The sequence below is a fragment of the Canis aureus genome, chromosome 1 (genome assembly GCF_053574225.1).
Source record: "Canis aureus isolate CA01 chromosome 1, VMU_Caureus_v.1.0, whole genome shotgun sequence".
NCBI classification, from domain to species: domain Eukaryota; kingdom Metazoa; phylum Chordata; class Mammalia; order Carnivora; family Canidae; genus Canis; species Canis aureus.
Window position 1 is genome coordinate 32,083,269 of NC_135611.1, and position 25,842 is coordinate 32,109,110.

The window sequence follows — 25,842 nt, forward strand, 5'->3', positions numbered from 1 at the left end:
GCTCAGACTCGCAACCCTGAGATTGAGATTGAGACAGACAAGAACTGAGGTCAAGAGTCTGACCCTCAATGGACTGGGCCACCCAGGCACCCCTCTCCATTTAGTTTTTGTTTTTCAGTGCCTGTTAAACATGAGTTGTTTTTTTTTTTTTTTTTTCTGGAAGGGCAGTGAAAAACTCACCAAACGGTCTAGAAGGAGCCCTGTCTTGTCCCTGGGAGCCTTTCCTGCAAGGAGTGCTGGCTGATAGAACTCCGAGAGAACTCCAGGCGAGGACTGTGGTGATGGTGGAGTGGCTCAGGTGGCTTGAGGGGCAGCAGAGACATGGCAACCCCTGCCAGACCCTTTTTAACCTGCAGGGTTCATCTGCAGCGCCTCTGGAGATTTGGCACACCGCATCTCGTGTGGTCTCCACATAGACCAGCCACCCCATAAACAGGGAAGGCGGATATCATTTGCCGAACGGTGAGTTCCCAGCCAGGGCCTTCCACTTCTTTGCTATGAGGCTGGCTGGTCAGAAGCCAAGTCTGGTTCTTTCTCTCTGAAGTTAGCAAAATAGAATATGGTGAGAATAGATTAAAATGTTCTAAAATTAAATGCCCCGTCTCTAAAAATTATGTATTCAACAATTTAAATGTTATCATGTCTTAGACGGGGGTTTTGTCCACATTTACTTTCAAGGTGTGAGAGGTATTCTGACTCACGTACGCAGGAAAGCGTTCAGAGAGAGCCTGAGGGATCCTGTGTGTGCCTAGGAACCAGAATAAAAATAGAAATAGAAACCAGGTATAAAAATAATTTCTCAAAGTCTCTGGCCTACAAAAGAGACATCTGGTTGTTACCAGTAATCTGGCCCTCCCTCCTTTGCCTCCGGACTTCCTCTTAATCCTTCTCTTTTTTATGCTCCCCAAGTCACTAGGGTCAGAGAATATCAGCAATTATCTCCAATGGCCCCATTTAGGTAATGTTTACACAACAAGAAAATATTTCGGAAAGGAGTTCACTGTTGCACTGGGGTGTAGGCATGAATTCCTTCACTTAAGGACCAGTGCTTTACAGAATGTTTCATCAAAATGTTTATTTCGAAGGGGAGGCTCATGCTCATCGAGGGTGTTTTCCTCATAAAAGTTTTCTGATTGGATAAGAGCTGGCCTCACCCAGGGTGTCCTAAAACTGTCTTATCTTTTCACACATTTTCTAACTCCTTTTAGACAAAAGAAGGAAACCAAAACAAAATTGGAGCTAACAATATGGTTAGGAAGATAGGGCATCAGCGTTCCACCAGGAACACGCGTTCCTGTGAAAACGAAAGAAACGCAAAAGAGAGAATCGTCCAATTTCCTAAAGTTCAGGGTTGGTGGGACTTGAAACGAACCTCCCTTAGTCGACTGATGTGGCACTTGGGAACCACACGGAGCAGAGCGACTGATCGTATTTTCCAAAAAACACTTGGCCTCTGATCCAAGAGCTGATTGAGACATTCCGAGGCAGATTTTTCTAGATATTCCAGAAAAAAAAAAAAAAAAAAGGCCAGTCTTCTCTTTCATTCCAAAATTCCACCGTTCACATTGCCCAGCAGTCCTTTCTGTCATTCTGATACGTTATAGATTTCTGTTAAATTGCTCAACGCGGGCTTGTTCAGGACAGGCCGACTTTCTGGCAAACTGCTCCAGGCGGTGAATAGAACTTGAGAGAATCTGGACTCTGGCTCTGGCCGACGGGGACCCTGACCGGCTAAGGACAAACCTCCGCAGCTGCCAACGTAGGGCCTCGTGCTTAGAACCGAGGACCGTGTGGCTCACAGGAATCCGAGTCCTCAGGGGCACCCTGCTGGGGGCCGCTAGTCCCCTGCTCCTCCTGAGAGATGCAGAGGAGAGCTCGGGCCACCTGCGAGCCCTTCTCCTGCTGCGCCCTAAACTCCCCTCGTGCTCTTTACGCAAATCCATTAGATTGGCTTTACTCCTCCCTTTCCCCTCTCTTTTGGAATCTTAATTTCCCAGTCATTTCAAGTTCCGTGTTTTTCAACTTTTTGCCCCACCCCGTTTGACTCTAATCCCCTAATCCCATTTCAATCAAGTATTGCAGTCCTTTGTCTTAAACTTTCTTCCTGTATTTGTTTGTTTGTTTTTGAGTGCCTTAGGCAGTTTTACCCTTTTCCCCAAAAGTGCATTTCACTTATTTGGACATTTAAAAATGAACATCTTCTGGTTTCTAGGAGACTGATTTCTTTTACTTTTTTTTTTTTAAATCACTAAACTTCTTGAAAGAGGTCTATACTTAGCCACTACTTAGTGTCTTCACATCTCATTAATTCCTCAACCCATTACAGTCTGGCTTCTGCCAACACCACAATTAAAAACGGTTTCTCACCAGCATCTTTCTCATCAAACCAGTTCAATGGTCTCACTTTTCCTTGTCACCCAAGTTGACATTTATGCAACGGTTTGACATGGTTGACCAGCCACTTCTTATTGAAACTCTTTCCCTTCTCCTCCTCTTTGGATTCCATCAGCTCTGTCTCTCTAAGCTTTCTTCTGGGGCTGCCTCTGCTGGTTCCTCCCACCTTTTGATGCTGTTTTTCCAGGGGACCTATTTTCGTTTTGCTCACACCGCACACACTGACCCTGCTCTTAAGTGTTTCGACAACCCCAGATGCGTCGACGAGGCTGTCTGGTTTTTCATTTCTTGCTGACCTTAGCTCGTATTTCTCAGAGCCTATGGGACATTTGTACCCGTTTTCTCTGGACGTGCTGCATCATCATCATTGAATTCTCTCTGCCTTTGCCTTTGCTGTTTGTTTTGCTTTTTTGGCCCTCCGTTCCTCCCTCTGTCACCCTCCATTGTCACCAATGGAAGAGTTCATTGTTATTTCCTTTTGCCTTCTGAAGCATTTTGATAGTGATAAGGACTAACATTAATTGAATGTGTAGGTGCCAGTCTCTGGTCTATGTCCTTCTCATAGCTGATCTCCTTCAATCCACCCAGCAGCTTCGGGCGCATTTGCTCTTATCATCCACCACTTTTGGTTGAGAATCCCGAGACTCAGTGTAATAAGTAGTAGATTCCTGCAATACAATTGCAAACCCAGGCAGTCTGTGTCCAGCAGCCTAACTCTGCCTCCCCAGATACTAGTAGCTAACTTTTACTGACTGCTTACTTTGTGCGTGCATTTCTGTGTGTTATCGAATTATTGAATTTCATCCTCGGAACACCATGAGGAGGTAGGACAATTATTGTTTCTATCTTATGAATGAGGTGAGGCCCAAATAGATTAAGCAAGTTGCTTAGAACTGCATAACAAGTCAGGATGCTCTTTATTTGCCTTTGTTATGAAACTTCTCAAAAATTGTTCTACAATTAACTCCTTAGGAGGACGTGTCACTCTCCGGTCAGCTCCTTGAGTGCCCAGATGATATCCTTGTCAACTTTTTAGCCTCTCTATCTCGTCATAGTATGGAAGTTCCATAAAAGTGGAGAGAGTGACTGATAAACATTGGCTAATATTGTCATTGGGTCATTTTTCTAGGACAACTGGCTTGCACCCACTTTGTTATATGTTTTCCATAGCAAATCATTTTTGTATGTGTAACATTATGAAGCCAAATGTGAAATGCTGTGTCTGCAAACTTTCTTTTTGAGTAAAAATAGTTTCAGTTCCCAAAGGTAAAATAATTGCTGCCCTGACAGTCTGTATCTGCTTCCTTCTTACTTTAGTTTTTAGCTGTTAGGTCCAGATGGAAAGTTTAGTTGAAAAGATCCTTAGTCTATTAGAGATACCAAAATTCACAGAACAGAAGCCTACAACAAGGGGCACCTGGGTGGCTCTGTGGTTGAGCATCTGCCTTTGGCCCAGGGCATGATCTCGGGGGCCTGGGATCGAGTTCTGCATCTGGCTCCTCGCAGGGAGCCTGCTTCTCTCTCTGTCTATGTCTCTGTGTCTCTCACTATGTCTCTCATGAATAAATAAATAAAATCTTAAAAAAAAAAGCCTACAACAAATGTAAGTCATATTGTGGTTTGAAAGAAGCCATTTTCTGTTGAGTGAGGCAGTATCTACCCATCTCAGGTACTTGCTTGCTACCCTCTCTGCCGCCCTTCCTACTTTCCTTCTCTCTCTTCTTTCCTTCCTTCCTTCCTTCCTTCCTTCCTTCCTTCCTTCCTTCCTTCCTTCCTTCCTTCCTTCCTTCCTTCCTTCCCTCTCACTCTCTCTCTCCTTACTTCCTCCCTCCTTCCTTCCACTAGCTGGATTTCACTATGTGCTGATGTCACAGAAAATCTAATATGTGTTCCGTGTCTAGCAATATAATTTCCATCTCTCCATTCTCTCTAAAACAGGTTGGTTTTGTAATTTTAAACCATATAATATAGCACATATATGTCTTTATTGATATATATCAATATAAACCATATATATGTATATATATAGTTTTCTTGTTTTATTTATTAAAAATCCCTCTTTGCCATGTATCTCCTTTTCCTCTGCTTTTGCTTGGGATACTTTTTCTTTGCATTGTAAACATAAATGTGCATAAACACACACACATTGAGTCTTCAAGTTTCAGAAACTGAGGTCATATCCTACATACTAGCTTCAGCACATTTTTCGCATCGCAATATATCTTTCCATGTCTGTGTTAATAAATTTACTTCAGTCTTTTTAATGGCTACATGGATATTTCATATTAAGAAGTACATACTTTATAAACCAATCCCACTTCTAAAAACATGTGGATTGGATTCCACAATGCTAACTATACACATATCTTTGTGCCTGTGTGGAACAATTTTGTAGCAAAGTTCCTAGAAATAGAGTTGCTAGATCAGCGAACATACACTCTCAGTCTGATAGACTCTCTTATGGCAGTTGGTCTCCAGTGATGGCCAGCACTGAACCACCACTCCCACAGTCACATCCTTAGATAGAACCTTCCAAAGTTAAATCTGGGGTACCCATCCATACAACTTTAATAAGCATAGTTAAACATATATGTGTATATATATGTTATAAATATATAAATAAAAAATTAAAAACATAAATATGTATTTTTTAAATCAACATTGAGAATTAACTTGAATCTCTAACTTCTTTTTCTCCCCTCAGTATGCTTTTACTTTTCCCTTTCCTCCTCTAATTCTTTTATTTTTGATTAAATCATTTGGAATTTTGTAGATTTGCTCATTTTTAAAGCACTATTCCTCTGTTTCATATGGCATTTCTGAATTATTGCATCGAGCTTCTTAGCCACATTATCAAAAATAATTTAGACTTAATTATAAGTGCTAGTTTTTTCTTATCCTTTTGTAACATGTTGCACTTTTTAAAAATTCCTCTTTTGTTTTAAATTCCTTTTTTGTATTTTGTATTTTCTACAACCAGAGGAGATGCCTGGGTGGTAAGTTTCATATATCATTGCATGTATAGCAGTATCTTTATTTTTTTTCCCTCACACTGGACTGATATTTTATCTGGCTATGAAATCCTAGGTTCAAGGTCATTTTTTCTTAGCTTTTAAAAGTGCATTTCTCAATTATCTTTTAGTTCTCAGTCATTGATATGAAATATGATGGCAAACTGATTTTTGTTCTTTTAGGTAATCCTTTTATTTTTCTGCTTGGAAAATTTAGATTTTCTCTTTGTCTTGGAGTTTAGAAATCTCGTTAGGATCCATCTATGTTTTTGTTGGTTTGCTTTTGAAAATTTTTTGACTCAGTACATTGTTAGCCATTTTAAGAAAGGACATTTAGATTCTTGGATCCTAAAGCTTTCATATCAAAGAGATGCCGAAATTTTCTTTTATCATTATTTCTCATTTGATAGTAAGAAAAAAAAAAATAAGAGAACTAACAGGCTGTGAGAAAAACCAAAATAGGCATAGAGGAGAAATAGCATTTGAAGGTCCATAATTTAAGAAAAATCTTCACAACAGTTATTTGTGTATACTTTACCATGACTAGCTGTTCTATTTTTTTCCTACTGAATAGACTTGAATATCTAGAAATAATGTTATGATTCTTTCTGGTCACGTAGTCTATATAGTTATTTATAGCCAGACCCAAAAAACTTAGATTATAGAACCAATGTATTCCTGCGGCAGGAAAATCTACTTTCTATGCCCCAAAGCCTATATCCTCACTCATTTCCTTGATAAAATTGGAGATGGGCTTGTCTTGACTAATAATTTGGCCCCATTCATTATAAAATCATTTCAACAGTTTAACAAGTGAATTTAGATTACATATTTAGATTGCATGAATTTCTGAAAAATGTATTAATAATATATAACATAACATGCAAAATATCAACAAAAAAGCTTGAAAACATTAAATAGCTTACATGTATTAAAAGAAAAACAGTGCTACTGATGGAATATCCATAGGCTAATCTTTATCAAATTTTGCTCTGTGCTGGGCTCTCCTCTACACTTCATGTAAATAGCCTTCCTTTAATTCTCCTATCCACCCTATGAGTTGAGCATGGCCATGACCCCTACCTTACATAGGACAAGATCTTGCATAGGGCCACACAAGTGGCAAATGACCAACCTGGGATTGGAATTCAAGTTGCTTGGTTCCTTGGGAGTGTTTGCCTTCCTTTGGGGTAAGGAACGTGTTGGGGAGCCTGATCTTTGTAACTTACAATCAGAGGAGACATTCAGGAAGTGGTGGTTTCCAAAGGGCTTAGACAGGAGAAGAAGAGAAAAGGCATCTCAGGAGAGGACAACTTTTATGACACAGAAGAGTAAAGAATGTAACCCACTGGAGAGAATTATAGGTTGTTGTATATGGATTCAGTATCTGCATGGCCATCAACTTTTTTCAGACATGGCTTATTTGGTACTTTGGCTTATATCAATATGATACATCTGCACAATTGTGCACTCAGTGGTTCACATCAGAGGTAAAGGTGATAGAAGTAACAGAGTTGGTAGGGATCTGGTTGTTTCAATCATACAGATATAGCTTTAGGACTTGGTTTTAACTGTCTCGAGTGAGGGCTTAAATTACCCTGGATTTCTGATTAAATTTATCATAAAAGCAGATTGTGGTCCAATCATATTTAGGCATCATCATAATTGACAGTAAAGTTCAAGACAACGGTAACAATTCTGCATGATTCTGGCCCATAAGAATTTCAGATAGGCTGTCTACTTATGAGTAGGCCCCTATCAAGGAAGAATGAGAATGAACACCAGAGAAAAAAATGTTAGTAAGCAGTATACTTTCAATTTTAAACTGTCAGAGCATTTCCATGCACATAAATGAATCAAGAGCCAGTTGAGTAGTTAAGAAAATGCTTTTCACAGAGCTCTTTAAAATTTAACAGGTGTCAAGGAAATTCTACCAAAGAAGCTGAAGTATATTTTGAGTGTGTTTTATGTTCAGTGTTATTGCCCGACACAAGGACTGAATGTGAGACCAAGTATTTTCATCCTGGGACTGCTTAAATTCCAACTCCAGGTTTCATTTCATCATGTACTAGAAATATCCTGGATGATTAAATTTGTTCCTTGTAAAAGGATGCACCAATTCCTATAGACCTCCTTCCCATATGACATAATGAAAAACTTGCTGTAATGAGTAATACTGTGATTTTATTAAGTCAACTTGCTCTATTGTGATGTGTCATGTTTATTTGTGGGCATCAATGCAATTGTGTTAGGCTTAATTCTGCCTATAATTTGAACCCTTCTCCATTGGAGATCTCTTGATCACTTTAAGGCCTTGGTACCCTTCAAAAACAAAGACCTTATCTCTTCAGATCTCACCCTAAATTCCATTTGCCTCTGAGTTCCAGTCAAAGAAAACTGAATAACCCAATTCCCTGTGAAATTTTTGATGCAATCCGATATTGACATGGCTCTCAAGAGTAGTCTATGTGAAAAACATGCTCTCTGGCTGGATCATTGCCCACACTGTTTTTTTTTTTTTTTTTGTATCTGATTCAAAGCTGTTTAAAACATGGTTTCTCTGGAGTCTCTTACATTATCACAGCTTGGCTAAATTGACTTCAGTGGAAAACATCTTGGCATCCCAGCTTCATGAATTTAGGAAAAGTAAGGGTTTTGTCAGAGAAAAGTGCTATGCTATGATTAAGCATTGATAGGATTTTTAAAGAATGTGCCTTGAAACAAAGCTATTGTTTAAGAGATAGGATAAGTTTCTAAGGATTGACTTATAGTTTGGAGACTGGTTAACTCATAGAACTTGACATTCTCTTGCAATATCAAAGGGGGAACGGATGACTCAAGGACAAACTCACAAGCCACAACATGTTTCCTGGGGCATGAACATTGTCCTTTTTACTCTGGCCCCTAAATTTTATCCTTCAGTGGCCTTCTATTACCCCAATTCTCTGAACCTCGCATATGGGAACTTAATCTATTTATTCTTTTGTGTTATTTTCAAGTCATTCACGTGTTATCTTGCCTCCACGACCAGATTGAAAGGTCCTGGAGATCAAGGGCCATGTTTTCCCACTGTTTTTGTGACTATTGCAGCATCTAATTGTGAGCTGAGTTCACGGGAGACTTCTGTCAATCCTTGTAAAGTGGAATCAAATTGACTAAGGAACCTTGGTCATCTTGACTCAGGGCCAGGACAGAATCCCCAAAATCTGTTGGATCTCATTGGCAGTGACTTCCTATCTCCTTTCTCTGTCCAAATACTCTCCTGCCGCACCGCACCCCCCCCCCCCAACCCGGCACCAACCACCCAATTTCTTGCTCTTCTTAAAAGGCATCTTCATTTTTGGAAAATTTCTAGCTTTTCTTACCTGTACTGCTTTTTCTTCTTCTTTCATGCCAAATCTACACATTAAATGGTATTTTTGTCAATAATTAATAAGTTAACAGATGCTATCCAGTTAGTTGCCTAGTCTCAGCACAGGATTTAATAGTAACTATATGCTTATAGTCCTTGTAAGTGGCTTTTCAGCTATCAGTTCAGTTTTTACTGAGTGTGGCAAAATTATCATTTTTGCTGGAGTTCAACCTTGCTTCCAAAGCCTAAGCTATTTCTTTATTGTTTTGTTTCCTTTTTTTCTCTTAAAAATGTGTATTTCCACTGATTCTAAAATCAATAAATAGTTATTGTAAAGACTTTGGCAAATATAGAAGGACAACAAGAAAATGAAATCCATCCATAATCTCACCATCCAGAGATAAACATTTTTAAGGTAATTTCCTTCCAGACTTCCTATGCATATGTATGTGCATGATCCTTACTCCATAAGCTTGGACGCATAAAACATGTTTTCTTATTTTCTTAAATCCAAATGGAAATCTGACCTTATTCTATAGCCATCCTTTCAGAGAGTATTACAATCACCTTGCCAACTTTGAACCAGTTTCACTGATATTACAATTGCCTGAAAATTTCAATCCATGAAAAGTAGGTATTTTTATAATATTCACTCTCCCATCTAGGAATATGGTATACCATCTTTATTCAGCTTTTCTTTTGTGTTAGGTAAATTTTTAGGAGAGTCTTTTTTATTTCTCTGGGGTGGTGGTTGTAGGGCGTAGAAGTCCATCTTTCTTTTTCTTTCTTTCTTCTTTCTTTTGAAAGACACAGAGAGAGTGTGCATGCCAGTACAAGGCTTGATGTGGGGCTTGAACTCACAACCCTGAGATCATAACCCTGAGATCATGATCTAAGCCAAAACTAAGAGTTGGACATTTACCCAACTGTGTCTCCCAGGTGCCCCTACAAGCCCTATTCTTTCCTAAGTTATTTCTAGGTGTTTAACTTTTTAAAATTGCAATTGTGAAAAGAATATTTTTATCCTTACATTTACTGTTATTTATATCATTATCTTAGACAGTTACTGAATTTTTTAAAAAGATTTATTTATTTATTTTAGAGAGGGAGAAAGCATGGGAGGGTTAGAAGGAGAGGGAGACAGAATCTCAAGTAGACTCCACACTGAGTGTGGTGCCCTACTGGGGTTTGATCTCACAACCTGAGATCATGACTTGAGCCAAAACCAAGAGTCAGGCGCTTAATGAACTGTAACACCCAGATGCCCTGACAGTTAATGGATTTTTTTTTTTTTTTTAGATTTTATTTATTTATTCATGAGAGACACACAGAGAGAGTAGCAGAGACACAGGTAGAGGGAGAAGCAGGCTCCTCACAGCGAGCCCGATGTGGGACTCGATCCCAGGACTCCAGGATCATGACCTCGGCTAAAGGCAGACACTCAACCCTGAGCCACCCACGTGTCCCTAGGTTTTTATATTTACTTTGTCTTCATATTGGTAAACATTTTTTTATTAGTTATATTAATTTTTAGTTTATTCTTTGGAAATTTTACGTAAACCACAGACCACTGGCAAATGATAATAGCTATGCCTCTTATTTCCATTTTATGTCTTTTTATAGTGACTAGAATGCCAAGAACAATGCTGATATCTCTATTTTAAAGAGATTGCTTCCAGTGTTTCATAGGTATATATTATGTTAGCTGGTATTTTGAGGTAGGTGTTCCTTTTCATGCTAGTTAACAATTGCCTTTATGTTTTCATTTAAAATGTTTTTCGAATGAAAGTTTCTTAAAAATTTTATAGCCACCTATTTAGAAAACAATTATGACAGAGTAGAAATGTCATCATGGGCATAATTTACTAATTTATTGATCATTAATAGGTAGTAGTAGAGTAATTATAATAATTAGCATTTGTAATATTTGTTTACATTAGTTCACTTAACCTACTTAGACTTCATTATGCCATTTATATTTCCGTGTTTATCACTTATATTTGCATTTTTCTTCTTCTTCCACTCTATCCTAGTATTCTTAAGGAATTATATATATATATTCTTAATATATATATTTATATATTTTTTTCCCCACATCTCACATGGTCTCACATTCCATGGATATTTGTTGTTGATGACCTATTAACTTGATACTGACAATAATAATAGTGACTTAATTTTTTTAATATATATTTTTAATTTATTCATTCATGAGAGACAGAGAGAGAGAGACAGAGGCAGAGACATAGGCAGTGGGAGAAGCAGACTCCTCACAAGGAGCCCGATGCAAGACTAGATCCCAGACCACGAGATCACATCCTGAGCCGAAGGCAGATGCTCAACCGCTGAGCCACCCAGATGTCTCAATAGTGACTTAATATTTAATAAGTACTTACTAGGTACCCAGGCAGTTCCAAGAACTTTATGTTACCTTTCTTATCCATATAACAATTGCCTCAAGGTAGATATTAGGGAAATATGGGGAAACTGAGGCAGTGAGAGAGATTAAGCAGTTGCCTCAGGTTCACCTAGGGAATAATAGAATCCGGATTTGAATCCAAACATCCTTATCCCAGAGCTATGTTCCCTTCCATAAATGTTCATGTAATTGTATAAGTCATGCTGGTAAACTTCTTCAAAGGACATTCTAATTCTGCTTTATAATTATGAGACCTGGTGCAACCAATAGAACGGGGTAAGACTTAAAATGTGTTTCTCTAGAATGGCATTTAATTTTTGTTTTTGTTTTTCCTTTCAAGATAGAACTTTTGGTTATTCGATATGAAATGGCCCTAAGAATGTTTTATTCAGTAATCTTTATAGCTTTTCTTAACTGGAATAACTTCGGTTGTCTTATAAATCTTTACTTTGCAAAACTCTATTTTTATTGAAAGCAAAAATTATTTTATCTCTTTTGGCAGAAGAAATATTCACCATTAGTAAAGTTACAGTAATGATGCACGTGTACTTTGAGTAGTCCAATGCTCAGATAGCTTTCCCAGGGTTTGCTGGCTTACTGGTTAAACTGTCTGTACTCTTTTGTGCACAGGGTGGTGGACCCGCAGGGGGCTGGATGGGGAGTAGAGAGATGGGACTGTGGTCTAGCTTGTTACCAGTCATGTATGAGGCCACTAGAAAACCAGAGAAGTGTTCCTATCTATAGAAAGCATATGCAAAACTAGTAAAATATGATTAAGTTTTCTCCTAGGGCTAGAAATTTATTATCTATATGGTTGTGACATTAACATAATTCAGAAATTGCAAAAATATGTTTTTGATAAACACCAAAACATCAAGATTATTAAACATTTTTGCCATTTGAAAACTCTTGACATCTTATTTAATCAACTTAAAGTATACTATTTGAAAAATCTTAAAAATTACCAATTCAATATATAACTTGAACATCTTCAATTTTGAGTGACAGAATTATCATTTTTATGTTCCTTTAGAAAATACATGTAATTAACTCCTCTAGAATACTTTAACTGTAGTTATTTATGTTCCCTATTATTAGCTCATATGTCCACAAATAATTAAAATGATCACAAAACAATAGCTGCCTTTTAATTCCAGTGTAAAAACAGTATTTAAGAAAGATCACTATTTCAGGTTTTCAAACACTCATTGCCACAGTTTCACATCCACCAACAAAAAGTGATCTTTCTATAATTTTAATTTCTACTTGTTTAGATTACAAATAGTTCTTAGAATTGATATTTTTCAAAATCATCATGCTTCATTGAAAAATAACTTTTTCCCACATTCATTTTGTAACTCTCAGTTGTGTCTACCTTTAGTGTTTTCATTATGGGTTATTTTGGTCTATCTGCATAAAGATGAATTAGATTGGAAGCCAAATTTCATTACTCCTACTACAAAGATAGGTCCAATAACAGATGCAACAGAATTTAACTATCATTTCCGTTGGGATCACAGATGGTATTAATGTGGAAGACATCTGTGGCACAGGCCAGAGGAGAGATGGTTGGCTTCCTTTTAGAGTCAGGGCAAAGGATGTGGCAAAAAAGATCTAAGGATGCCATAAGGAATTCCAGCACTACCCTTGTGCACACGCAGGTCGTGGTGAATCAATTATAACCGATTCCGAGGCCATCTATGGGGGACCCAGGGACAGACTGGCTACTGGGCAATCCAGAGTTTTTGTACTTGGTTTCTGGTGGAATCTAGAATGAAGAAGAGATGTGATAAATTGTTTGTACTTGGAAAATAGAAGAGACTTGTATGTGGGAGAAGTGCTGAGTCAAGCAGGAATCTATATAGCCGCAGTAAGTTTGAGTCCTTTGCACTATTGCTGAGGAGACTTATATGTCAAGAAATAAATGAAACAGCAAGGTAAATAAATAAAACTTATTGGACAGGTGGAAAGGAAAAACATGGGATAGCACTGGACTACTGATTGAGTGTATTGACCATAGGATCTAGACATGGCTTACACTGTCCATTTACTAATTTAGCAGATATTGTTGAGCACCTTTTATGTGCCAGAAACTGTGATAGTTTCCAGGAGACAATGACATGCAAATTAAACATGGTCCCTGACTTCCTAGAATTTACAGTCTTGTCAGGGAACATTGATGCATGTTAAAATACTAGCACAAATGTAAAACATGAATATATAATTGAAACTTTTTTGTTTTGATCATTCTTGATATTTGCATTTGTACAGTCCATCCTTTCCACTATTTTAAGCTATAAATATCAGTGTGACGATAAGCATTTTACATATATTAACTCATTTAATCCTTACACCACTCTGTGGCAGGTGAACTAGTAATAGTGCCTTTTTACAAGTGAAAAAGTGAAGGCATAGAAAGGTGAAAGTGATTTCCCCAGGGTTGAACAGCTTCTCAGCTGGGAGCTGGGAACTGAATTCTGGTATCGTAGGTCCAGAGTTTGTGGTGTTCCTTGTGACTATGTTGCAATGATGCAATTTTTTGTGTGTTAAATATCCAGGGCATTATTATTTATACATTTCCCTTTCATTGGGTCATAATGTCCCTGTGGGCTATGTCACTGATGTTTTCCAAATTACTCTGCATACAGTGGACCTTTGGAATGTGTTAGTGTTGATGACCTCACTGGGCAGACAGTGAGGGTTATCATATTGCATAAATGGTGTTGGCAAACTTCCTTAAATGCAATTTTAATCCTGCTGTATAGCTATCAGATGACTTCAGTTAACAGAGGTTTAAGGAAAGGTAAACCCTGGAGAAGTAAGGGAGACCAAGATTATCTTAACTCACACATAGACCAGAAAGTTCCTGGCGTTTGGGATATAGCAATACTCCAAGGAGGCTTTCAGGATACCTGGTGATCCAAAAGCATCATCGTAGGAGGCTGCCTGCCTTTTGTCCATAGTTCGGCTCTCTCTTCCCACCCATTTGTTTTTGATAGCACACACCTTCTTACATGCTGCTTCCGTTGCTTCATGACATCTACTGCACGTTCATTTCTACAGTGCTCTATGTTTGCTGACAGAGCTGCAAGCCTCGGATTTACATTCCCTGTGAAATAGTTTGTAGTGGGACCTGGTTTTAAGGCACCTAGTTTAGGACAGAGGCTTGATGTTGGTCCTGCATGACCTGATGGCTGGTCTGGAGACAGTTGCCCTTGCTAGACTCAGGAGCTGACCACTGTCCATAATTTATGGCCAGGTTGTATTAATGCTTAGCATTTGATGAATCGGGGAGCTTTCTACAAAAAGTTCTGGGTGTGTCAGGCACTCTGAGATCCTGAGAAGGGTGTAGTGAAGCTGTCAGACAAGTTGCATTGCTTTTCCAGTACACACATATTATTGATTTATTTCTACCTTGAATACCTGTGTGACCCAAGTCGGTAATTTGTGTGGCTGGCGGGCCAGGCAAAAGAGAAAGAATTTGTTTGTTAGAATAGAAAGAGAATGAGGGGAGGACCATGAAACTGTTAGGATTTCATAAATATTAAATTTTGAAGAGATTTCTAAAAATAGAATGAATTATGTGGTTAATTGTGAAGTTGTTGATAACAAAGTGATAGGGCAGAAAGGAACCTCAAGAGATTATCTACATCATTTTCCTCCACCAAGAAACTAGAAGAGGTGGTTACCAGCCATTTAAATATTTGTATCCAAGGGAAACCCCCTAAAATTTGCTGGGCGACATACTCTCCAGAAGGCATTAAAATAGAAAGCCTGTATATTCCCTTTTCCTATTTTCTCTGCCCATTACTGTGCTTTATTTTCCTTTATTTTATTAGCTTCTGTTACTACTTGTCTATTATGTATTCATGTGTTTGTTTGACTGTCATTGCTTCGCCTGCCAGGATATAAACCTTCTGTGCAGCTTGGTCCACCTCTGTATCTTCTGGAACTAGAAAGTTCCTGGCCTATGGTAGATGCTTATAAATATTTGTTGAATAAATAAATTAATTAATATATGTATTGAAAAATTTCTGGAAGAATACACACCAAATTGTTAATGATATCCACCTCTGAGGACTACAGTTGCAAAGCTGAGAGCAAATTGAAGGGGGAAGGAGGTGGAAGGGTGAAGTTTTATTTTATAAACATCTATATTTTGCATTACATAACAAAATGATATTTTGACTTGATGTGTATTTTAACTTTTTAGGAATGCAGTCATTGCACAAGCAAGTAAAGGTGTAGATAGATGTTATGTTGTAACGCAAACATGTTTACTAATGTCCCGTAGTCCTTTTCAATGAATGTGTCTAGTGTTCTATAGCAAGTCCGTAAGTTCTTTTTCAGGAAGGGCTCATAGTTTAAAAATCTATTTTTAGTATTCCATATGTGGTAAGAAATTAATAAGTAATTATTGACTAACACGTGAGGTGAAAGAGAACAACACCAATTTTTATAATAAAAATCTTTTCCAAATGTCTGGAAATAGTCTTTCATCAGTACTCAGCAATACAATAGACTTGCTGGTAAGAATACTTGCAACTATTTAAGAAGCAGTTGATCATAAACAATAAATAGAATCACTTTCTAAGGTGAAAATGATGCCAACAAACATATTGTGTTTTTTTTAAAGAAGGCTCTAGATTTGTGGGGCATCTGGGTGGCTCAGTCAGTTAAGCATCTGCCTTTGGCTCAGGTCATGATCCTAGGGTCCTGGGATTGAGTCCCGCATTGGGCTCCCTGCTCAGGGGGAGCTTGCTTCTCCCTCTGCTGCTGATCCCCCGGAATTGCTCGCTCTCACCCTGCAATAAATAAATAAAATCTTTAAAAAGACTATAAAATTGCAGAATTAAAGATGAAGAGTGTTATCAGTCAGGGGCCAGTCAGGAAAATAGAGCCTGTACCAGATGTATTTCAGTAAACATATTTATTATGGGAAAATAATTTCAAAAGTGTTGGGAAAGCTTTAAAGTCAGACAGGGGAAGAAAGACAACCTAGAGATTAGGAATAGCAAGAACCTTCTATCCCTTTACAGCTGGAGAAATCAAGGCATGAGTAGTGTTACCTGGGTACCACTGGGTAGGACCTGGCACTGCCTAGAGACACAAAGGAAGGGGCTAACTAGTAGGGGCTGAACCACAGAGGGAGAGGCTCTGATGGAAACTGGTCTTGACAGAAGATATAGTCACTATTCAGAATGGAAAGCGGGGGGTGGGGAATACTCTGGCTTCTCTCTATTGCCTTCCTCACATCTCCCACTAGTGCCTCCCATTAGCAAAACCTAACAAGAAGTCCGTTTGAAAGGGATCCCGGGAACTGTAGTTTACAGAGTTTACCCCATGACTTACAGTGCAGATTGAAGAACAATCAGTAATAATTCTGAGAGTAAACAGGCAAATGACCCAAACAAATGGTATGATAAAGAGAAAAATCTATTCTATTCATGCAGTAGTCCAGTTTTGTATAAAATATTTTTAGACTATATTTAGTCATGTTAATTATTTCGTTACAGATCTTATTTTAGGGAGAGAGAGTGTGTGAGCAGGGGGAAAGTTAGAGCAGGAGGGAGAGGGAGAGAGAGAGAGAACCTCGGGCAGAGTCCCCATGAGTGAGGAGCCCAACACAGCTCAATCTCATGACCCTGAGACCATGATCTGATTCGAAATCAAGAGTTGGATGCTCAATTGACTGGGTCACTCAGGCATCCCCATATTAATTATTTTATATAACATTGATTCAGGTATGTCTGGGTGAGAATATCAGTGTGGATTGAAGAACAGCATTAATTAGTTCTCACCCTTTTAGATTCAGGAATCCTTTCCACAGCAATAGATGGCTAATCACCTATTGATTCTTTATTCCTATATTATTTTTAATGGTATGCTATGGTATCAAAAATAAATACTGTTTTTTTTTTGCTTACTCAATGTTAGGAATTCTTGTGACAAAGAATTCAATATTTAAAAAATATTTTTTTTCTGATTTGTTTCTAAATGGCAAACTAAGAGAGACTTCGAGACTATATTTATAAACATTTCTCATGAAGAATCTTTCCTCTCCAATAAATTAGAAGCCAAATTAGACATAACTGCCATTATATTTTCTCTTTTTAACTTTGGCTTTTGAAATATTGGAGACATTTCAATGTGCTATGTAGGAATTTAAATTAAATGAAAGCACCTTATGGATCTTTTGAGGATCATCTTGAGGTGAATTTGCAGAATTATTATCATTTATTGCTTTTCATCAACTATATAATTGAGAAGATTTTCCTCATGATTTATACCACCATAAAATACTTGGTCTTATTTCTATTAATTATGATTTGGAAGATGTAGTAAGTATAATGTTAATGAATGTGTTGAATGATGTTGGATTAATTGGAATGACAAAAATGCCTTAAGCAAAGAGTAATAGTTTGAGACTGTTGGCCAATTCAAAGATAAAACTGTTATTTACTTTGTGTCCTTAGAAATCTGACTGGTCCAAAGCAAGAAGTTAGGTCAAATCCGACTGGTTCAGAGCAGGAAGTTAAGTATAATCTTGTCAACATTCCTGGTATTTTTTGGAAAACCTTTTATTATGGAAATTTCAAACATATACAAAAGTAACTAAGAGTACTGTTCACCCAGCTTTGACAATTATCAACTCATGACCAGTCTTGTTTGCATATGTATATATATTTTTATCTCTCCTTGAGCTCCACTGGATTTTTTTTTTAAAGGCAATCTCACACATCACTGATAGTGATATTCATCCCTAGTTTTAAGTAGCCTTTTGTTGGGGGAAGGGAGCACTAGTAGCTTCCCATTTAGTGGTGTAGAAAAAGGATCAACACAAAAATGTATCTGTTTCCCAAGAATGCCTTTTTTTTTAGTAGGCCATGGTGGTGGAAATTACCATAGAATTACATATCCTTTGGTGTATTGTCCTAGATTTAGGCGCTAGGTAAACAATCTTGTAAAATGCACAAACACCTCTTAGAAGGGAAATATATTAATTTCCAGAACTCATTAGTATGCATTTTAAAATCAGATTCATATACAATCATCTGATCCAAGGTAGAAACATAATGAAATGGGATTTTGGACAGAAATATTTTAGAGATAATTAGGAATGTTACAAAACATTCCAGAACTTAGAACTTGCTCTTTTCACCAGTAATAGCAACATTACCCTGGGAACTTTCATGATAGGATAGTGAGGGCAAGAGAAGACTGTGGAGAAATAAGAGGAAGGATTCTCTTCTCATGTTATACAACCTCCTTGGAAAATGATATGTCTGTCAATGGCTTCAATTAGTCTCTGTGTTGATGACTTTTGGACCTGTGTTTCTGAATCTCTGCATAGCCCAGATTCAAATATACAACTCTGAGCAGATATTTCTACCTACCTGTGTACAAAGCTCCTCGTATTCAACATATCGGAAGAGATAGTTCTGACACCCCAAACCTACCTTACCTCTCATTTTCTTCATCTATATGGATGGTATCACCATATAGAAACTTGGGAGTCATGTTCCTCAGACTAATAAATCATCAGTTCTTGTCCTGTCTGTCTCTTAAAAGTCTCTCTTCCACAGTCCTTATCATAGTTTAGACTTTTTTAAAAAAGTAAGCTCTACACCCAACGTGGGGCTCAAACTCACAACTCCAAGATCAAGGGTTGCATGCTCCACTGACTGAGCCAGCCACCCCAGACTTTTTTTGGGGGGAGGACAAGTACTTAGCTCTAAACCATTCTCCATTCTATTATTAGAGACACAGTGAATATGCAAATTTAGTATCTTTCTAGTTTCAAGTTCTTAAAGTTACCCTTTTGTGTGGCAAATATGACCCCTTGTGAGCACTACTCCATGAGCTCATTTCCTGCTATTCCTTAATGACTTCACCACCTAAGTGTATGGAGATACATCTAGTTCTCCCAACATGCCAAAATGCAGAGTCTGATTCAGAAGATCTGATTCAGATGCAGACTGAGAGTTTGTATTTCTAATGAGATCCCAGCTGATGCTGTTCATCTGCAGACCACACGTTAGTAGCAAGGCTACAGGATCTATTCTTACCCAATTCCTTAATTACCAACTGAGTCACAGCTATTCCTTCCCTTTGCCATTCATTCAGTGTTAATTGCCATTTTTATTCACATAACCAGTCAGATTCTCTCTCCAAATCACTGACTTGGCCAAATCCTTCTTACCCTTCAAGTCTCAGCTCAAATACAATTTTCATTTGGAAAACTGCCTTGACTCTCCCAGGAAGATTTGGACTCTTCTTGTCCTGTGTGCATTACTCTTATATTCTTCTATGATGGTCCTAATGCATAACGCTGTGCGTTCTTGCTTGTCTATTTCCTGGTTCAGAGTGTTCCTGGCATCACTCACAGTGCCAGGCACATGGGAGAGACACAGAAAATATTTGTTGAGAAATAGATGGATGAACCCCCTCCCTTTAATGACTTTATGATTGTCTTTTGATATCCCCATGGCATTCCCAGCACTCTATGAGGAACAAATAATTCAAAGGAGTCCTGAAAGTTTCATGGATCACAGAACTTTAAGATGAATTATAATTCTCTGTTAATAATGATGTAGTCACTGGGAGCTAGGACTGTTTGTTGTCAAGCTTACTAAAGCAGCCACTGAGCCCTACGTTATGACGGTTTGTCTTTAGCCTCCAGGCTTATAGGCCAGGAAGATGATTTGTCAGCATCTTGGCTGAGTGTCTCTTTCTCATGAAGAGACTCACATTTAACTGGGCTTTAAGGCCAATATATATTTTATGTAGTTCATTCATTGTGAAAAGACAGGGCATTAAGAACCAGAAGAGTAGAATCCACATGATTAGCCCTTTCCTTGCTGGTACTAGATTTTAAGGAAAGTCAGATCTTAATCCAGTTATTTGTATGTTTGTTTGTTTGTTATTAATTAATTAATTAATTTATTTATTTATTATAGGACAAAGCCCGAATAATAGGATTTAGATAAACTGGATGGGTACAGCATTGGGTTAAGTTACCTTAAAACATCCAAACCATAATAGGAAAGATCTTGTGAATGGAGGACCAGAGAGAGTCTGTGTATCCAGTTCCATTGTAAGGATGAATTCTCAGTAGGACTGGAAATGCTCAAACTCACAGTCTGATGAAGGAGAGATGGAGGGTGCCACTCCCAGTGTGCTTGGAGGGGCCCTGCCACTGTTTGTCTCTGGGACTCTTCCTTTCCCTGGCAATGAACCCCTTTTCAGATTGACTCATCTTCCATGGAACAGTTCTCCCCTTTTAAAGGTGATTTTGTGTAACTCTGCCCTGATCTCTTCACTTGGTGCTTTCCATCACTTCCAAATCCTGGAAGTCACTTTCCAATAAAACATCCAAGGGATGTAAAAACAAACAAACCAATAAACCACACTTCTTGCTGTAGTGAGGGCAGATTGGCTTTATGAAAAGAGTTGATTCCTTTAAGTTGTGATATAGGGTTTCCTGAACATCTTTCAGCCCAACTTCGTAGTATAAAAAGTTTTAAAAAATTGATCTCTTTTACATGCATTCAGTAATTTATTTTAAGTTGACTGGAAATGCCTCTGGGAGGGGATTCATGGATGGTGGTGGAGTGTGGAGCATGCTCCGTACTATTACATATCTTACTGGAGGGGGGTTTGGAGGGGTCAAGTTTCTGTTCCAAAGCCTACTTGTTAGACTGTACTTATATTGCCATGAAACTTCAGGGAGAAAAGGAACCTGCGTGTACAGCAAAGAAAGTCCTAGTAACTTCTGAGGAGAGTAGTAGGTGAGAGGGTGGGAATTGTAATCAGACCTTGATTGCTAAAGCTAATGGCTCTCGAAATCTGTTATCATAGCAAATTAAAATGTTCCTCTATTGGATATAAATGTTTACACCACTGACAACTTTCTTTCATTTCCTGGTGGTGGGAGACCGACACGGGGAAGTATTTCTCTATCCTTAGCGTGCATCTCAATTTATCTAGGTGTCTGGATAAACCGTGGATTTTGATTCAATAGGTCTGACTCAGAGTGGGCCTTGAGTTTCTGCATTCTTTTTCTTTTTAGAAGATTTTATTTTTAAGCTCGCCACCCAACATGGGGCTTGAGCTTACAACGTCGAGTTTTTGAGTTTCTGTATTTCTGACGCAATTCCAGCTGATGCTGCTGGTCCAACACAACACACGGTGAAGAGCAAAGACTGCAGGATCCCTTGAGGCCATTCCCATCTCCTCCCTTAACGATCAGCTACATGTAAACTTTCCCTTTTTCTTGCCATTTGCTCTGTTTGACTCGCTCGCTGGCTGCAGCCATTTCATTTTGCAGAGTCCAACCACGTCATATGGTAGCAACCCCTTCTCTGTCCTGTGGGTTTGCATGGCCTTGGACGCAATGACGAGTAGGGAAGTGTTAAACAACAAGGAAGAATGAGTGGAGGGGAGGGTACTTGTGTGGGGGAGAAAAACTGGTGTGTGTGTGTGTGTGTGTGTGTGTGTGTGTGTGTGTGTGTGGCAGGGGTGGTTTAGGGAGGAAAGGATCTAATAGGTCTCATTGGAATGTGGAAATGTGTGTAACTAAGAGACCTGTTAACTCATGTCTAAAATAGCATAACACCCCAGCATGGTTGGGCAAGTATGGTAGCAAAATGGAAAAAAAATCTGGGGAATGTTACAAAATATTTTGGGATAAAACAACATCCCACATTCGCAGCTTCTTTTCTATCTGCTGTTGCAGGTTGGATGCAATTCTCTGCTGTTCAACGTTGGTTCTGTTCCCTCTCCAGCCTTGCAGAGACGAGGTGGAACGCATTACAAAGGGAGACATTTCTACTGTTTGTGGCCAAACAGTATTTAGGATGTCATTATTCCAGTTTCACTTAAGTCTTCTTTCCAGAGTATTATTATGTAATTTCTCTGCTGAAATCCCACTTAACACCTGACCTTCCTGACTTTGCTCTTTCACTTTTTTTTTAAAACCTTGTCTTTGTACAAATTACACATCAACGGTGAATTAATTTTTTTCCCTTAAAAATAAAACTGCTCCAGATTTCAGTTGTTAACTTTTCATTTTAAGGACGTCCTCCCCACTTCAATTCTCTTCAGCCAGGAATTCCAAATGCATTTCACATTGTTATTTTGTTGATGTTCTCTTACTTATCAAAGTGAATCCCGCAGTTATACTTGCTACTATCAGGCTTTAGAAAATGAAGACATTTTAAAATAATGCAAATAGGGGCGCCTGGGTGGCTCAGTGGGTTGAGTGTCCGACTCTTGATTTCTGCTCAGGTCATGATCTTGCGGTAGTGGGATCGAGCCCTGAATTGGGCTCTACGCTCTGTGTAGAGTCTGCTTGGGATTCTCTCTCTCTTCTCTACCCCTCCCCCTACTCAGGCTCTAAATAAATAAGTATCTTTAAAATAAAAATAAAATAAAATAAAATAAAGCAAATAATCAAAATCTCCAATGATTAAATGGCAGTGGAACAGTTTAAGGAGTTTTCTTTTGGAGAAGTTTTTTGAAAAACCTGATCTTTCACCAGCCAAAAGACTTTGGTAATCTATCTGTAAACTAGTTTTCTGTGATATATTTTTCTTTGTGATAGTAAGAAAAACAATATGTGGCAGCAGCAACAACAACAAAAAAGGAGAATGTAAGATGTATTATGATTGTGATAAAATTCCAATTTTCAAATTCAGACTTAGTTATGTTTCTCTTTCTTTCTGTCGGGTTACATTGCAGGTCTATTGGTGCAGGTTAGGCATCTCTGTGGGAAGTTGGTACTTATTCAGAAGAAAGTGGCTTTTGTGGAGATGTCACTGGGAAATGTTACTTTTTATTGCTTGGACTATTTAGGATTTTATATGTGTAAAGTGCTATAAAATCCCATCAGTGGTTATACCTATAAATAATTTCATGACTTGATTTATTATTGCTATATCCATTTTATAGATGGTAATGCAGAGGAATGGATTACAGGGGAGTTGAAATTAGAACCTACAATCACAAAAGGTTCTCAGCCTGTTAGTTTAGTTTAAACTGTTGACTGTGATTGTGTCTCTACCTGTCAAGTATCTGATTTAAAAAATGAAATATCTAGGGACTTAGCATCTCTGGGGCTGTGTCTGGGTTTGTAAAGGAAAAATAAAGAGATATGAATCAATGACATAATATTATACAGAAAAAAATCCCTGGTAGTAAGAAATGAGTTTTAACTCAGTGGTCTTCTCTAGCAGGATGAACTCTGTTGGATCATTGCTCAGCCTGTTTGTTTTCATAAATATCACTCGCTATCCTGTCTGTTAAGCTATCAGGAATGGCTACCTTCCACATTCTTCTTGTAATTAGGATTCTAATCCTGAAAATATGTCCATCAGATTTTTAATGGTCATCTTAAGATCATACTGCTGTGGCCTCAGAGAACCAGCTTTGGAACAAGAGTCTATCAGCAGAAAACATCCAGTGAACAGAATGGAGGTATCTTGACAAACATGTTCCATTTGCCCAAGGCCATTTGCACTGGCTTTAGAAAATGTGATCAAAAGTGAATGCTCTGATGGGTGCACTGTCTTCATGTGCAGAAGGTGGGTGGGATTCCTCACACCCCTCCTCCAGCTGGTACAGTATCAGGGGTTGCCAATAAAAGCTGGCCTCTAACTTCAGTAGGGCTTGTGCCATGCCCTAACAGAATCCTGTAGATCCTCAGTTCTTCCTCTATGTGGGGAATAAGCAACCCTGGTGACACTTGATCCTAGCCTTGGGAGACTGTGTTGGACTTCTGACCACCAGAACTATAAGATAATGATGTCACTGAATTTGTCCTAGTTTGTTATGGCAGCAATAGGAAACTAGTAGAGGCAGTTTTTACCCTCATTGGCTCTTTCTGCTATTAAAAAATATTAAAAATGACATTTTATGATTATGTTGGTACAACAATGTATTAATATCATATATGAAAACATTCTTTGACCTAAAGTTCCCTTTTCTTCTGATTATAAAAGAAATCAGAACGTTTTTGTGGGTACCTAAAAGTATCATGGGCCAAGTATGCCTGATGGATAAGTCGGCTCTGCCTACCGGCTCATCTATCTAATCTTTTCCATCATTCACCACATTGGAGTCAGCAAGCCAAGTGCAGGCCAACTGCGGGATTTCAGAGATCATGGCTACTTGTTTTTTGTTTTTTGTTTTTTTTTGGTCTAACCTCTTGGGGTTTGAACTTCTATGTTTACATATTTTGAACAGAAAGAAATTATTCAAAGTGTCTCTCAAGTTACATGACTTCAGTACAGCACACTCCACCCCCAATGCATCCACAATAAACACACAATATATCTTCACTGAATGAAGACTCTTGTCACTTAGTCCTATTTCTTGAATTATTTTGCCCAATCCATACACTCTATCTATGTATGTTGCAAATGGAAGACAGAATGGATTGCAGTTAAAATTTGAAGACATGAAATAATATAAATATTCTTTATGTTTAAAGAGCATCTACAGTTTGTAAAATACATACAGGTACACCCATTACTTTTGATGACATATAAAATCATATATGATCTTAGGAGGAAAATATTATATAATATATAAAAATAGTAATAGTGAGTAGCTTTCATTTAAGATAAGTTATTTGTCATTTGTAATACTGAGTAGTTGTATCTGACTTCTGTCACTTTGGCCTATGGTCTCCTGTGGAGGCAAAAATGCAGAACATAATTTGTACTCTTCAGTCATATCTATTACTTTCCATGCTTGGCCTCTGTGAAAAATGATGTATTTCAAGCTTATGACCATAAGTGTTAATGCTGTGAGTTGGAAATCACAGCATACCTCATTAACTGTTTCCACCTCTCTGACAATCAGAAGCCAGAGAGGCATACTTTCTAGCTAAAAAAGCAAAGTTGGGTTGAGGGAAGTTCAGAGACACGATGAAGGAACCTATAGCTGCAGGGCCTTGCTGCTTATAGAGCTCACAGGGGTAAAATTAGCCAGGCTCCTGAATTCTGATCCTAATTCAGGATTTGCAGAGTCTGCTCTAATTTGGCACCATTCTGGAAAAGGCCACATCGAAAAGGATTTGTTTCTAGAGATTTTCAGGAAAGTAGCCAATTCAAACTGCTCAACTCTGTGAGATCATTCCTGGCTGGTAGCAAGTTCTTTCTGTCATCATGGAGCTTGCTTGAGAGCAAAGAATATTTTCATACCTACTGCTTCTGAATCATACATGTGCTGTCCACGTGTGCTTACATACATCTCCACCAGCACCCAGGTCTTTAGACCCGCCTGTCCTACCAACTGTGTGACCTCACTCATTAGCCTGCAAAAGTCTCCCAGTTGGACCAGTTTAGTCCAGCTCTGAGAAAACAAGAGTAGGGAGATGAGATACACCAATACATTCCATCAGATTAATTCCTCATTTCACAACTGGAGTTTTGACAGGATGTCTGGCCTCCAATTGCAAGGTGAAGGTCTTGTTAGTCTGCTCAAGGGCTACTAAACGGGCTGCCGATTGGGTCATTAAGAGAAATTGAGTAGCTCTGCAGACCGTCTCTCTTCCATTGTTCTTCTATCTGGGCTTCTTCCCTGCCTGCCTCTGCTGAGGTGCCTTTGAAAAAGTCGCCCTCCTTCAAGCCACACCCTGCCACACCTCCAGGCCCCAGGAT

At 38.4% G+C, this 25,842-nt stretch overlaps 1 protein-coding gene and 1 long non-coding RNA gene across 3 annotated transcripts in view; one reads left to right on the forward strand and one right to left on the reverse strand.

Annotated features, from left to right (window-relative positions):
• LOC144312413 (uncharacterized) overlaps positions 1 to 25,842 on the forward strand; it is a 128,918-nt gene that overhangs the window by 31,678 nt on the left and 71,398 nt on the right. The window lies entirely within an intron of this gene.
• LOC144312436 (uncharacterized) overlaps positions 1 to 25,842 on the reverse strand; it is a 34,956-nt gene that overhangs the window by 6,534 nt on the left and 2,580 nt on the right. Inside the window, exon 2 of the long non-coding RNA XR_013377914.1 lies at positions 181 to 538. This is a non-coding gene — a long non-coding RNA (uncharacterized LOC144312436). The remainder of the gene's footprint in view (positions 1 to 180; positions 539 to 25,842) is intronic.